Source organism: Tursiops truncatus, chromosome 19 (genome assembly GCF_011762595.2).
Source record: "Tursiops truncatus isolate mTurTru1 chromosome 19, mTurTru1.mat.Y, whole genome shotgun sequence".
NCBI lineage: Eukaryota > Metazoa > Chordata > Mammalia > Artiodactyla > Delphinidae > Tursiops > Tursiops truncatus.
Window position 1 is genome coordinate 44833958 of NC_047052.1, and position 15118 is coordinate 44849075.

The 15118-nt window shown below is 48.7% G+C and overlaps 1 protein-coding gene and 1 non-coding gene across 17 annotated transcripts in view; one reads left to right on the forward strand and one right to left on the reverse strand.

Annotated features, from left to right (window-relative positions):
* Positions 1–15118, forward strand: part of SIPA1L3 (signal induced proliferation associated 1 like 3) — a 235772-nt gene that overhangs the window by 109271 nt on the left and 111383 nt on the right. Inside the window, exon 1 of one of the 16 annotated variants that reach the window (XM_073795786.1) lies at positions 14546–14671. The exons of the other annotated variants lie outside the window; for them this stretch is intronic. The gene's annotated coding sequence lies outside the window, so the exon portion shown is untranslated. Of the gene's footprint in view, positions 1–14545; positions 14672–15118 lie in introns of those variants that run through there. 16 annotated transcript variants of the gene reach the window in all.
* TRNAR-UCU (transfer RNA arginine (anticodon UCU)) lies at positions 1185–1257 on the reverse strand. The gene has a single exon. It is a non-coding gene; the product is annotated as a tRNA-Arg (tRNA).

The following is a 15118-nucleotide window of genomic DNA, read 5'->3' on the forward strand; positions in this document are numbered from 1 at the left end:
AGGGCTCGAACCCGTGTCCCCTGCATTTACAGGCGGACTCTAAACGACTGCACCACCAGGGAAGCCCCTATACAACATTTTTAAATGGCCAGATCATACAAATGGAGAACATATTGGTGGTTGTCAGGGGTTAGGGATAGGGGGTTATGAAGGAGTGAGTGTGATTATAAAAGGTAACATGAGGGATCTATCTTTGTGATAATGAAACTGCTCATATCTTGGTTGTGATAGTGGATACATAGACATACACAGGTGATGAAGTGGCATAGAACAGAAGACACACACACAAATGAATACAGGAAATCTGAATACAGTCTGTAGATTGTTTCAATGTCCATTTCCTGGTTATGATATTGTACTTCATTTTTGCAGAAAGTTACCATTGGCCAAACTGGGTAAAGTGTATATAGTATCTCTCTGTATCATATCTTACAAGTGTACGTGAGTTTACAATTACCTCAGTAAAAATGGATATTAAAAAAAGTTTCCAGTGAGATGGGAAGAGAGAGAAAGGGGGATCTGGATCTGTCTGCAGAGGTGAGGGAGATGGGCAGGGCAGGGCAGAGCATAGGGCCTGTAGGCCAAGGGAGGGGTTGAGGGTTTACCCTGAGGTCAGCCCCCGGAAGGGTTTCAGGCAGGAGAGGGACCTGGTCAGATCTGCATTTTTAAGTGATAACTGTGGCTGCCACACTGAGAGATTGGGGTCAGGGAAACTGGAGGACAGAGCCTGCAGCAAGTGGGCCTGAATGCAGATGAAAGCGAACTGGCGAGAGAGCCTTGTAGGTCTTCAACAGACCAGTCTGTGAAGAAGAGGGTCAGGGATGACTCCTGGAACAAGGCGCTCAGTTAATGTGTGTGGTTGGCAGCCTCTACATCTTGTTTGGGGTGTGAGTTACACAGGTGTAGACATGTGTCAGAATTCATCAAACAGGTACATGTTACTGTACGTAATTATACTTTATTAGATAGATACCATGAGATCATAATGATAATAAAATAGCTCACATTTCTTAAAGCTATTTACTCTGTGCCAGGCTCCATGCTAAGCACTTTGCACGTGTTAGTTCATTTTATCCGTACAACAGTTCTGTGAGATGGGTACTTCTGTTCTTATTTTATTTTATTTTTTACATTTTTATTAAAATTTTTTTTTCTTTTTGGCCGCACTGCACGGCATGCAGAACTTCCCCAACCAGGGATCGAACTTGTGCCCCCTGCAGTAGAAGTGCAGAGTCTTAACCACTGGACCACCAGGGAAGTCCCTGTTCTTGATTTATAGATGAGGCAGCTCGAATGAAATCACTTGTCAAGGGTCACAATGGCAGAGAGGCCATTGGCACCAGGGCAGGCCAGCTCCAGAGGGCAGGTCTCCTTGACTCCCCTTTCCTCTCATTTGGGGCTTTCCCTTGATTCCGATGCGGTAGTGAGGCACCGCAGCTGGTGGGGTCTCCTCGCTGAAGTCCTCAGGCCGTGTGCCATGTCAGAGAGTCCAGCTGTGCTCAGATATCAGGGTACCTACATCCAGACGTCCAGCCTTTGATTCAGGAACAGAGTCGCTGCAGGAGAGCCAGGCTGGGCTTCTTGTCCTGTCTCTCATCCTCAGCTCCAGCCAGCTGGGGAATAACCCCCTGCCGTTTTCAGGAGAAATAGAACATAGGAAACTGGCTGCAACTGGGTTCTTGTGAAGAATGAAGGAAACGAAGTAACCCACTGCTGAAGGTTTCCGGACCCCTTGTGTGCCAGGGACAGCGCCACTGCCTGTTTCTGTGGCATCGCATGTGTGGTGCTGACCCAACAGGCAGGGGACATGCACCTGGAGACTTGTAAATGTTCTCTGTACTCTGGGATTCAGCATCCCTTCCCGTTGGTGTCTCAGATGCCCCATTTCCCTCTTGCAGGGATTTTCCTCGTTTAACAGTCGAAAAATGGCTGCCAGTTTGTGGTTCTCGGTTAGGATGCGTTTAGTTGCAAGTAACAAAAACACTGACATCACCTGGCCAGCGGTAAAGACATTTAATATGTCTTGGGAGTCTAGAAGTGAGTGGGCGGCAGGCGAGGTAGGGTCAGCAGCTCAAATGTCTGCCATCAAGGTTCTCAGTGTTAGCTTCATCCTAGAGCTTTCTCTCTCTCTTGCTCGCTCTCTCTCTCTCTCTCTCTCTCTCTCTCTCTCGCTCTCTCGCTCTCGCTCTCTCTCTCTCTCTCTATATATATATGTGTGCCTCTTGGCCCCAAGATGGCTGCCAGTGACAGGGCCACCTGCTTTCTTGTCCACAGACATCAGGAGAGAGAGAGAGAAAAAAAAGAGCCCAGTCCCTCATGGGTTATAAATACTTCCCTTTAGTCTAGGATTGGTCCAGCTGAGGTCATGTGTTCTCCTTACCAGGCCAGTCAACTCCACAGAGGAATGCCATGTCCTGATTGCCTTTGACCAGTTGGGGTCCATCTTCCAGGGGAAGAGGGGAGTGGGTATTGAGTAGACAACCAGATGCCTGCCACAGCTGAGAAAGGCCTCCAGACTCAGTCCCTGACCGAGGCAAAGTTAACAAATTGTGTCAGGCCCAACAGACCATGGCATTTGAGAGCAAAGATTTTCTTTTGAAGAAGTGTAGTGATTTGTGTCCAGTTTCTGCCTTCTGCCTCTTCTTCCGCCCTCACGTAACCCCAGAAATTGGAGGGCAAGTCAAGTCCTGCTCCCACAGACTACTTGTCTGTTGGTGGAAACGATGTGTGTGTTGCCTCCCGTGTCACTGGGTAAACTTTTGTTGTTATTTTTTCCTTCTTCATCCTCTAGCCCTCCTTCCATCCCCTCCCCCACTCTGGGGTGATTGTGTGTCTGTAGCTAGGTACATATCCTTGCAAAATATATATTGAGGTTTGAGGAAAGCATCTGCTTCCAGAAATGGTTTTGGGCTCCATATCTAATTCTTTCTTTTTCTTCCGGTTTTCACCAAATGCCGTGTTTTTGAGGTCTCGTTGCCCTGTGGGCTCCAGTGCTTTACGTCTGCCTGCTGAACAGTCATATGTGACGTGCATCCACCACCCTCACATTTCTAGTCCCCTGGTGTTCAAGTCACCCCCAGCTCCACACCACCACGGCCAGTACTTTAGTGAGCACCCACATACCTGTGTCCTTCTGAACCCCTGGGGTTTATGTCCAGGGGTCCCATTGTGGCTGGAGACAGGCATTCTCTCTTCCCCCAGGGATAGCCAGGGTTGCCCTCTGTGCTGCTGCTCTGGCCCACGCTCTCCCCGGCGGGCAGGAGGGTCCAGCCTTCCCATTGGCTCCTCACCACTTGCTGTCATCATCCTACTTCCTAATCTGCATCACCCCAGTAAAGTGGGGTCTCGGGTTTTAATGCTCTGATTACTAGTCTGGCTGAATGCATCTTCATGCCTCTTCCTGCACCTCTTACCCTGAGTCAGGCTTCCCTTTCTGTGAGTGGCCCCTTCAGAGCTGAGGCGAGGCAGGAGGGCATGGTCATGAGGGGCAAATTCTGGAGCCAGATGGCCTAGGTTCGAATCCTGACCCTGCCATTTAACCCAGCGAGTGAATTAACCTCTCTGAGCCTCAGAATTTCCTTAAATAGAAAACAGGAATGGTAATAGGATCTATATCCTAAAATATTTTGAGGACTTAACAAGATAATATATATAAAGCACTTAGGACAGGGACTTCCCTGGTGGCACAGTGGTTAAGAATTCGCCTGCCAGTGCAGGGGACACGGGTTCGATCCCTGGTCCAGGAAGATCCCACATGCTGCCGAGCAACTAAGTCCACGTGCCGCAACTACTGAGCCCACCTGCCACAACTCCTGAAGCCCGCGCGCCTAGAGGCCATGCTCTGCAACAAGAGAAGCCACTGCAGTGAGAAGCCTGCGCAACGCAACGAAGAATCGTCCCCGCTCGCCGCAACTAGAGAAAGCCCACGTGCAGCAACGGAGACCCAATGCAGCCAAAAAGTTTTTAAAAAGCACTTAGGACAGTATCTAGCATACATATGATATGAAAATATCAGCAATTATTATTATCACTATCATCATCATTATTGGGTGTTTAAACGTTTCTAGGGAATTCTCTGGCAGCGCAGTGGTTAGGACGCGGGCTTTCACTGCCATGGATCCAGGTTCTATCCCTAGTCAGGGAGCTAAGATCCCACAAGCTGCACGGTGCGGCCAAAAAAAAAAAAAAAGGTTTCTAACGATTCAAATATTTTATCCTCTCTTCTTCTCATTCACATCAGAATGTCTACCTGTGCAGGCACTTCTGGCTTCTCTGTGGTGTCTCCTTAGGAACCATGAGAGACAGTGAAGCTTGTAAAAGACAAATCAGGTCTAGATATACTCCTTCCTCCCACATTTGAGTTGGGTGGTATATGTTCATTTCCATGTAACTCGTTTTTAATTTTTAAAACTATGATATATTTTAAGAAATTATAAAGCATTATAAAAGCCTATGAAGTAAAAATCCGAAGTCTCACTCCTCCTTTCCCTGTACCCCACCCCCAGTCTCACTTTCTGGAGGTAAAACAACCATGGTAAAGGGTTTGCTGTGCCAGCCATGTTGTTAAGGGTATGGGCTCTGGAGCCCTGCCGGCCTGGGCTCAAATCCTGGTTCCAGCACCGACTGGCTGTGTGACCTAGTTATATTAGTTTGCTATTGCTGCCATAACAAAAAAAACACAGACTGGGTGGTTTAAACAACAGTTTTTTTTTTCCAGTTCTGGAGGCTAGAAGTCCAGGATCGAGGTGCCAGCAGAGTTGGTTTCCTCCAAGGCCTCTCTCCTCGGCTTGCTGGTAGCCGCCCTGTTGCTGTCTCTCCACATGGCCGTGCCTCTGTGTGTGTAATTACCTCTTTGGCTTTATGTCCAAATACAGTCACATTCTGAGGTACTGGGGCTTAGGACTTCAACATGTATCTTTGACAATTCTGTGCCTCAGTTTCCTTATCTGTAAAATGGAGACAGTAATTGGATCTACCTTATAGGGTTTTCTGAACATGATATGTAACATACATACATATATACACACACACACACACACACACACACACACACACACACACCACACACACACATATATATAAAGTGCTGGCACATGGTAAATGCTAGATTCATATTTGTAGATATTATTATTATTACTATTTATCAGACTTTTTCCTCCAGATGTCACATACTTTTATATATATGTATGTATGTAGGTATATATGTATGTGTGTATATATGTGATAATACTGTTTCTCCACGGCTTGGTTTGTCCCTTATCAATGTCTCTTGGGCTTTTTACCCTATCAGCATGTTAGATGTGCCCTCATTCTTTTTAATGGCTTCCTGGGGTTGTATTATATGGATTTATCAAAATGCATTTAATCAGTTCTTTAGTGAGGGGCTTTCAGGTTGCCTTCATTTTGTTCTGTCTCAAGCAGCGGGGGGGACTTGTCCAGGCAGCTTTGGGTTCTTGGGCCAGCATTTCTCTTGGTTTTGGAATCACTGGATCCACAGACGTGCATGGTTTTAATCTAATTGACAAATTACCTTCAAAAAAGGTTCTGCCAGTTTGTACCCCCAACAACAGAATAGGGACCGGTTTTCCCTTACGTGTTGGGTTTTTTTTTTTTAATAACTTTGTTTTATTTATTTTTGGCTGCGTTGGATCTTCGTTGCTGTGCGCGGGTTTTCTCTAGTTGCGGCGAGCGGGGGCTACTCTTCATTGCGGTGGGCGGGCTTCTCATTGCAGTGTCTTCTCTTGTTGCGGAGCACGGGCTCTAGGTGCGCGGGCTTCAGTAGTTGTGGCATATGAGCTCAGTAGTTGTGGCTCGTGGGCTCTAGAGCACAGGCTCAGTAGTTGTGGCACATGGGCTTAGTCGCTCCCTGGCATGTGGGATCTTCCCGGGCCAGGGCTTGAACCCGTGTCCCCTGCATTGGCAGGTGGATTCTTAACCACTACACCACCAGGGAACCCCGTACGTGTTGGTTTTGATTAATGGAAAATTTCAAACATATACAGCGGTAGTAAGAAGAGTGTACAGAGCCTGTCTCCAAATCCCGCAGTTTTCATCACACAATCAATCTCGCTTCATCCATCCCCCTGTCTCTGGATTATTTTGAAGCAAATCTCAAACATTGTATCATTTCATTTGGGGCATTTTAAACTCCACACCCTCAACGCGCCTGTACATTATGGAAGAGAGGCGTTTCCATAAGATAATCCTTGCTTTGCATGGTGCTCTTCACTTTCCAAGTGTATCGTCTCCTTTCATTATCAGGTGCTCCTAAAATGTAGTCAAGGCAGGTGTATCTGTCAGGAAAACAAAATCCACTCTAGGTGTTTCAGGCAGAGGGAATTCAACATAGAGAATTTGGTTAAATTAGTGCTGGAGGAGCAGAGAAGCCAAACAGGGGCAGAGGGGCAAGCAACCAGAGCTGGAGGGATGCAAGAGGGAGGGGTGATTACCAGCTCCCAGGGCTTTGAGGGGAGTGGGGAGGCACGTCCTACCCGAGATGCTGTCCAAGGTGGAGGGACAAGAGGGAGAACCATCCTGGCTTCTCGATTCCTCCACCATCCAGGTTTCTGCCAGTGACGCCCATTGGTGGAACCTAGCCAGAATTCTGGGAAATGTAGTTCCCTGTGATCCGGAGCAGGTCAGGCAATGGGTCAATCAGGGAAGTTTATCCCATTTTATTCATTTATTTATTTATTGACCGCGCCGTGTGGCATGCGGGATCTTAGTTTCCCGACCAGGGATCGAACCTGAGTCCCCTGGAGTGGTAGCGTGGAGTCTTAACCACTGGACGACCAGGGAAGTCCCTGACCCCATTTTATAGACGAGAAAGCCAGAGGTCTAAATGACCTGGTCAGGGGCACGTCGCTTAGGGATAAGCACCATCTCAGACACTGTGGTCCCTTGGTTGCCAGGGAAAGCTGTGGCAGCTCTGTGGTCACTGCTGCCTGGGACAGGCCTCCCTTGGGAGGCTCCTGGCTGTTTGCCCATGGTTACGCGTTCTTCCTTTGCTGGAGGAATCCTCTCCAAGCTTCCCAATCCCACGCTCAGAGCAGACACTTGCTTTTGTTCCGGGTCAGAGGATCGTGTGCCCTGACATAAGGAGGGCCCTCCTGAGGACACTCTGTGCCCACAAGCAGAGCGGCTCCTCTTGATGGGAGAGTTATGGATGGTGTGGTGTTCTCGGGGAGCCCCTGCGTGAGGTGCCTGTGTCCTGGGCCAGGAGAGAGGCCAGAGGAGTGTCACACCACTGAGCAACGCCAGCGGACATTTAGCGGGCAGCTGCACACCCAGCTGGGCGCTGGGCTTGTGGGAGGGGCAGGGTGTGCTGTGCGCCCTCCTGGAGCTGATGGTTCCCTGGAGGTGGGGAGCCTTGGGGGGGAGGGGTCGTGCCAGATCTGCAGACAAGGAAGTTAAACAGCAACGTGAGGGTTAAATACAAGTGTAGAAGGTCAGTCACACAAGAGAGCCCCCACTCAGAAATGATGAGGATCGCCAACCTCCACTGGGCCCTTCTTAGAAAGCGGGCCTGGTTTCAAGTACGTGACACTTCACATGGATTAACTTATTTAATTCGCATGATAATCTTTTGAAGGAGGTATTACTAGTAGCCCCGTCTTAGGAGAAAGGCAGAGGATTAAGTAACTTGCCCAAGGTCACACATCTAGGAAGGGGTGTACCAGGAGTCCATATACCAGTAGTGGTAATAGCAGCTAACACTTCTTGGTGGTGACCTGTGCCAGGCACTGCCCTCAGAGCTTTATATATTAACTTGCTTAATCTTCACGTCAACCCCGTGAGAGAAGTACTTTTGTTATTTCCATTTTACAGATGAGATAACTGAGGCACAAAGAGGTTAAGTGACTTGCCCAAGGTCACATGGCAGAGCTGGGATTCAAACCCAGGCAGCCTGAGTTCACAATCCATGCTCTTAACTGCCACACTGCACTAAGTCAAAAATAAGAATTAACGTTTGCTTGTAGGAAGCTTTATACTGTACTTTTTCAGATTTTATCTCATTAGAGCAGAGACAGATCATGGTAGCCGTTCGCCAGGCAAGGAAACTGAGAGGATAAAAGAGGCTGATAGAAGCTACCATGCAGCCCTGGCGTCACACCAGGTCCTGCGCTAAGTGCTCCACACGTATGGATACTGATGTTTCCTCCGGAAGCCTCACAGATGAGGAAACTAAAGCTCAGAGAGATGAAGTGCCCTGTTTGGAGCTGGAAGGTAGTGTAGTTGGCAATCAGACCGTAGCGCCTGTGCTCCCAACACAGTATACGCTCTCCAGAGACATCATTCAGGATCATTCACCACATGTTGCCTGTGTGCCCGCTGTGCCAGGCACTGTGCTGGTGCTGAGACACAACAGTGCACACCACTGGCACTGATCCCAGCCCTCAAGGAGCTCCCGTTCGAGTAATCAGATACAAGCAAGGCTGCTGTTCACCAGCCGCCACCTGTTCTGATTGCCTGTTGCCTGTGCCATATGGGGTTCTAAATAGTTTATATCTCAACCTGGTATATAAGTAACACAGACTCAACTCACAGTGGCTTATTCAGCTAGAAAGTCCAGAGAAAAGGCAGTTCTGGGATTGGTTCCACAGCTGCACATTGTCAGGGCCCCAAGTGCGTGCTTCTGAAATCAGCTTGACCTTTCCTCATGGTTGCAAGATGGTGGCTGGGGCTCCAGGTAACACAGCCATGAGGCAGAAAGCAGGAAGCCAGCTAGGACGATGGTACTGCTCTTTTATGAGGAAGGATTCGTACCTTCTAGCAGACTTCTCAGCTGGAAAAGTGAGTGTCTGGTTTTCAGCCTCAATACTGGCAGGTTAGCAAAGAAGAAGGGGGTTGGAATGCGGGGAGACCGGTTGAGAGTGTTTGTTCTGGCTTAGGGGGAAAATAGTGAGCTTTGCCTTCCACTCAAGCCTGGCCCCGGGTGGCTCTCTTCATGCCGTGGACATTTGTACATTTATTCATACAACGAGGGAAGAGAGCCTAGAGGTTAAGAGCGTGGACTCTGGGGTCAGTCTTCAGGATTTGAACTCAGCTTTGCCATTAACCAACAGTGTGACCTTGGGCAAGTTACCTCACTCTATGCCTCAATTTCCTCATGTGTAAAGTAGGGTTGATAACAGTACCTCTCTCAAAGGATTGTTGCGCCGGGACTTCCCTGGTGGTCCAGTGGGTAAGACTCTGTGCTCCCAATGCAGGGGGCCCGGCTTCAATCCGTGGTCGGGGAGCTAGATCCCGCATGCATACCGCAACTAAGAGTCCGCATGCCACAACTAAGACCTGGCGCAGCCAAAATGAATTAAATAAATAAATAATTTTTAAAAAAGGAATTGTTGTGCTGATCAAATGAGCTAATACACATAAAGTGCTTAGAACAATGCCGGGCACATAATAGGCCCCATATAAACACTAGGCAGCGTGATTATCCATTCTCCTGTTCATTAGATGGACTTGAGCATGTCCTCAAGGTGCCAGCACTCCTGGGAGAGTCGATACAGACCCCAAGACCACAGGAGCCGCTCTTGTGGGGGGGCTGATGCACGTACATACAGCACCCAACAGGCATGCCAGGCAGTCGGCCTTTCCAGACACCACATCAGGCAGCGGATGGGCCAGGCGGGGCCCCAGTAACTTTCCTGAGGGGCAGTGCCAGATGGGCTGGGGAAATCAGAGAAGGCCTCACCCAGGAGGCGGCTTGGGAACTGGCCTAAGGAAGAGGAAGGATTGGTGTACACAGCAGTTACTGCAAGCAGAACACAAGGCCAAGGCCAAGGCTGGGAGGTGAGGAGGCTGCTCCCGTTACAGAGCAGCTGGGAATTCGTGGGGAATGCTGTGGGTATTTGGCCTGTGAGTTATAGCTAGTTTGTGTAGAGAAATCATTTTTGTGTCCAAGTTTTAAAAAAGAATCCTCTAGAGATGATGAACCCTTTTGGTCACGAGGAGAGGTCTTTGGAAGAGGAGATCCACGTTATACCCCTGTGTTGGTAATAATGGAACCAGTTATTAGGCACTAACTGGACACCCTGCCCTGTGCTTTCCGTTCATCCCTCATTGAACCCTCACAGCCTCCTGTGAAGCCAGTGGTGGCGTTCCCATTTTCCAGAAGAGTCAGTCCATCTTGCCATGCATTCGGTCATTGCTCTTTTGGGGGGGGGTGGGGTTTGAGCACCCGCCACCAGCCCAGCGCTGTTCTAGGTGGCAGAGAGCAAGCGGAGCGAAGGGAGCGCATGCTTCCAGTGAGGGGGAGATGGGCAAACAAACTACTAAATGGAGAAGTGAATTGAAGCCAAGTTTTCTCCAAAGCTAGTATTCTTCAGTAGGATTCAAGGAGCTACTATGAAGTGGTTAGGAATACAGGCTCACATTCCAGCCTCATCTCTTCCGGGCTCTATGTGACCTTGGGCTAGTGACACTCCCTCGCTCCCTCGCAGAGCTTCTATTTCCTTATCTGTAAAATGAGGATCTGGGTAGGACCTCTATCAGTCAAGATTGTACTCTGCTACAAGTAACAGAAAGCCAGGGAGCAGCGACATAAATAAGGCAACTAGTCATGAGAAGGAAAGGGAGTGTGGGTGGACCAGGGCAGAGCCACTGGCTGGGAGAATGGGCTCCGTCTGAATCCTTGTGCTGCCGTCCTCAATTCAGCCTCACAATTACAAGATGGCTGCCACACCTCCAGATATGGTATCCACGTTCCAGGAAGGAGAATGATGCAAAGGTTGTGCTGCTTTTTATTGGAAAGCAGTAGCTTTACCAGAAGGCCCCTTCGCCCATCCCCAGCAGACTTCGGCTTAACCTCTCGTTGGCCAGAATGGGACCCATATTTAGCCATAGCTGCAAGGGAACCTGCAAAAGCAAGCTTTTTGGATGGGCATCCTGCTGCTCCAAACAAATTCAGACTTCTCTCAAGGAAGAAGAGGAGAGTGGGTTTGGATTTGACAACCAGCAGTGATGTCCATGCAGCCATGAGCGTGAAGCATTCAGTGTCGTGCTTAACACGGGAGCAGGCCGGGGTAGAGGGTCACAGTATTCTCACACTGAAGGCCTGAGTTCTTGCTCTTGTTATCAAGAAGCACAACCACTTTGTGCCCAGTTTCCTCATCTGCCCCCTGGGAGTGATTCTCCTTGCCTTAGGGTCCGCTGAGCAGCATACTTGTGGAAGCCTGGCTGGGAAGGATTTTGAAATACATCCCACCTAGTAAGAGGGCGGGGACTGGCTTTTGTTTGGAAAACTGTCAGATTTCTTAAAGCTGAGTCCAGCCCTACCAGGTGACTGTCAGCCCAAACACATTGCCCTGTAATGGCTCATTTGTTCATCTGTGTTCCCCTCTGGTCTGAGCAGTGTAGGTGTGAGAGCAGGAGGGGTGACCTGCATCTCTCTGACCTGTACCCACCTGGTACTCCGTTTAGGACTGAATGCCCTGGAGCTCCTCTTCATGTGAGGAAGCAACCAAATCGTCTCCAGTCTACCTGCTTCTTTATGTCAGCACCACCCCTGTTCTGGACCAGGCCACTCCTGCGCTTCCCAGGGACGGCTACCCCAGCTCCCAGTGGGACTACACTGTGCTGCTCATCGGGTTAATCAGCTACGCGGCAGGCAGATCGGGTCACTGCCTCCTAAACCTGCAATGGAGGGCAACTCCCGACTCCTAAATACTCCAGGGTCTTTGCACTTGCTGTTCATCTGTACCCCTCACCTGCTACCACCCCTTTCCCTGCTCAACTTCGAATCCTTCAGGACTTAAACACCACTGCTTCTGAGAAGCCTTCCTTGACCAACCACACCCTGTTCCTGTCCTCTGTCAGTTTATCCTTTCTTTGCATTGTTTATGCTGACATGCTATTTGGTAAGGGCACTTAATTTATATGCGTCTCCCCCTCCAGCCATAGGGCAGAGAGGGGCTACCTCATTCGCTGCTTTATTACATAGTCAGATTTCAGGAAACATTCATCTAATGAATGGAAATCAATTAAATGAATGAAAACTTACTGCTTTTTCCCCTTGATTTTGAAAACATGTTCATTAAAGGCAATTTGGGAAAATATAGGAAGGTATAAAGAACACGTTTTCAAAAATCACTGGTAGTCCCAGCACCAAAACGTAACCCCAGTGAACATTTCAGAGGTTTTTTTCCAATCTTTTTTCTGTGACTGCATCCTTAATGTCATAAGGATGTGCGGTAATTTATTTAACCATTCTGTTGTTGGACGTTGAAGTTGGACCTTTTTTTTCCCCCCCTTTATAACCAATGCCATGAATTTCTTTGGGATCAATTTCCAGAAGCAGCACTGCTGGTTCAGAGGGTAAGAACATTTTTAAAAGCTGTTGCCAGATTGCCTCTAAAAGGTTTCCACCAACTGTGACCATTTAAAAAAAAAAAAAAAAGTTTGTTGTCCTGGAAGTGAGTTGCTGATTTCCTAGTGTCCTGGCTTCCTTTGAGCTCACAGAGAGCCCCCGCCCTAGTCTCCTAAGGGCCCGGTGCCCCCTTCCAGCCTGTCTTCCTCTGCATTGGCCTTGGTCTGAGTACCCATCCTGCGTGCAGTCGTGGGGCAGGATGTTTGATCACAGTGTTGTTCAAACAGAGCTGCAGGCCCTCCCCAACTGTCAGCCAGTCCATGGGCCCAAGAGGAGGCTGGGTACCCAGTCTAGGGTCAGGAGCCCTTCTAGTGCTCAGTGGTATCACTGCAGGGGCAGGGCTGGCATGCATGCTCCTTACGGCAGCCTGGCCCCATAGCCTTATGCCCTGGAAGCCCTCCTGTATTTCTCAGGTGGGCGCCAGTCCCTCCCACTCTGTCCCCTGCTGTCACTTGGTGAGTTGTCCAGAAACTGCTGCTATGAGATAACCCTGCCCTCCCTGCCTGCCCCCTGCCCCCACCTCGGGGCTAGGAGGAAGTACACGTTCCCCCAGCCTGCCCAGGTTGTTTGTGTACATACAGGCGATGTGGCCCTGCAGGTTCTGGGAAGTGGAAACCTTTTATAGCAGAGAAAGTGAGCCAGGAGAGTGAGAGTGACTGGGATGGCTGTGTGTGTGTGTGTGTGTGTGTGTGTCTGTTTGTATGCACTGCACACAAAGGCATGAAACTGATTCTCAGGTCTTCAAAGTGGGTCTGCAAAGATCAAACAACTGAGACTTTTAAATTGTTTACCTGTTTTTAAAAATTACATATGTAATACAAGAGTACGATCTCATTTTAAAAACCAATTCATACAATGCAAAAGACGTTTAAAAACTTGTTACTGGGAAATGTAACACATGCACAGGGAAGTACATCAGATGTAAATATACAGTTTAGCAAATAATTACAAGGCAAGCATTCCTGTAACCCCCAGATCAAGAAGAGAATCTTGCCGGAACCCGCAGAAGCCACTCCCTCCCCCAGAAGCCACTACTCTCGGGACTTCCGTTCGCCATTTCTTGCTTTCGAAGTTGGGTCACCTGTGTGAACAACCCTGCGTAACATGGTTCCATTTTGCCTGTTTTTGAACTTTATAGAAGTGGAATCATAACCCATATTACGTTCCGCGTCTGGCTTTTTTTTTTGCTCAGGATCATGTCTGGGAGCTGCCTCCTGGTTTTGATATCAGTGCATTTCTGGTATTAAAGCTCGTTTTCATTGATGTACAGACAAGCCTTACGAATTCTCATGTTTGTGCATTTTGTTTGATGAGTATTAGAAAAAAATAATGACTCCAACACTGATATTATTAAGGCTTTAATAAACGAGTTGGTTGAAAGGACCGTCTTAAGTAAATAATAGTACAGGTGGTCTGTTAAGTAAATAATAGTACAGGTGGTCTGCGATCGTGTCAGTGGAGGTATGTGACTTCGGGAAGTTTGGGAGCTTCAGGGTCTAGGACAGGATGATCACATGTACACACACGCCACTCCCCTCCCTGGGGTCACTGCTTACAGCTGGAGCTCAGCCTTTCAGATTTTAGCTCTGTGTTGACCTAGGTGGCTATATAGATATAAAATAGGTAGCTGGGGATTTTTTTTTAATACTAATTTTTTTTTTTTTTGGTAAGAGGGTGTGCCATTCTTCTAAATTACTTCTTGGGATTTCTGAGTTTGTTCTCTGATTAAAGCAGCCAGTTTCCTTATAAGATTGTATACTTCAGGAGGGGGGTGAGACTGGATATATATACATATATATGGTCTTGGCCTGCAGATGTTGGGAACTTGGAATCTGGAAGGGAGTTAACAGAGGGACCAGGCAGAGGCTGCCGGCCTGGAGCACATGACCAGTGGCGAGTTAACATGGGATTGTGGCTCGGGCCTGAGATGTGCACGGCTGTGGTGTGGCCATCTGTGCGTGCACATGTGTGAGAGAGACACACAGAGGAACAAGGGCAGGGACATGGAGAGACGGGGACAGGGACACAGAGAGGTAGAGCAGAGACACAGAAGCATGGGACCAGTTGGCTGGCTGACTTGCTGGGTGGCTGGCTGGTTAGTCGGCTATCTGGCTTGGTGGCTGACTGGGTGTCTGGTTGGTTTTGGTTTTGAGGTGTTTTTTTTTTTTATGGACTCAGGAAATCCAGGACTCCCTGGACTGTGGAGGGCTTCCCCTGATCTCGGCGCTGCTGTGAACCTAGGGATAGAGAGATTAACAGTGGCTGCAGGCCTTTGGGTGTCTGATCGCCCCTCCCGCCATGGAGGTACTTGGAGTGCAGCTGCTTTGTCTTCATTATTACTGTGTTCTGTTTTGTTTTGTTCTGTTTTTTTCTTTAATCCTGGATGAGGATGTACGAGTGCTTATTATGTGCCATTACTGTGGGGAGTGGGGCCTTATGGGAACATCTTGGGCTCCTCCAGCAGTCCAGTGAGGTGGCACTGTTATCCTCTCTGGTCTGCGTTGGGGCCGGGATTTAATCCCAGGAGATCTGACTCCAGAGCAGAAGCCTAACTTCTGCCATAAAATTACCCAGGGACAGAGGGCAGGCACTTATCAAAGACCCACCATGTTCACGGCTCTATCCCTGCTTTTTAGAGATGACAGTAGTTACGATGGCCTTAGAGTCACCCACCTGGGTTCGAGCCCCACCTCTGCCTTTTCCCTCACTGGGTGATCTCAAACAGGTAACTTGCCGCTCTGAGCCTCAGTG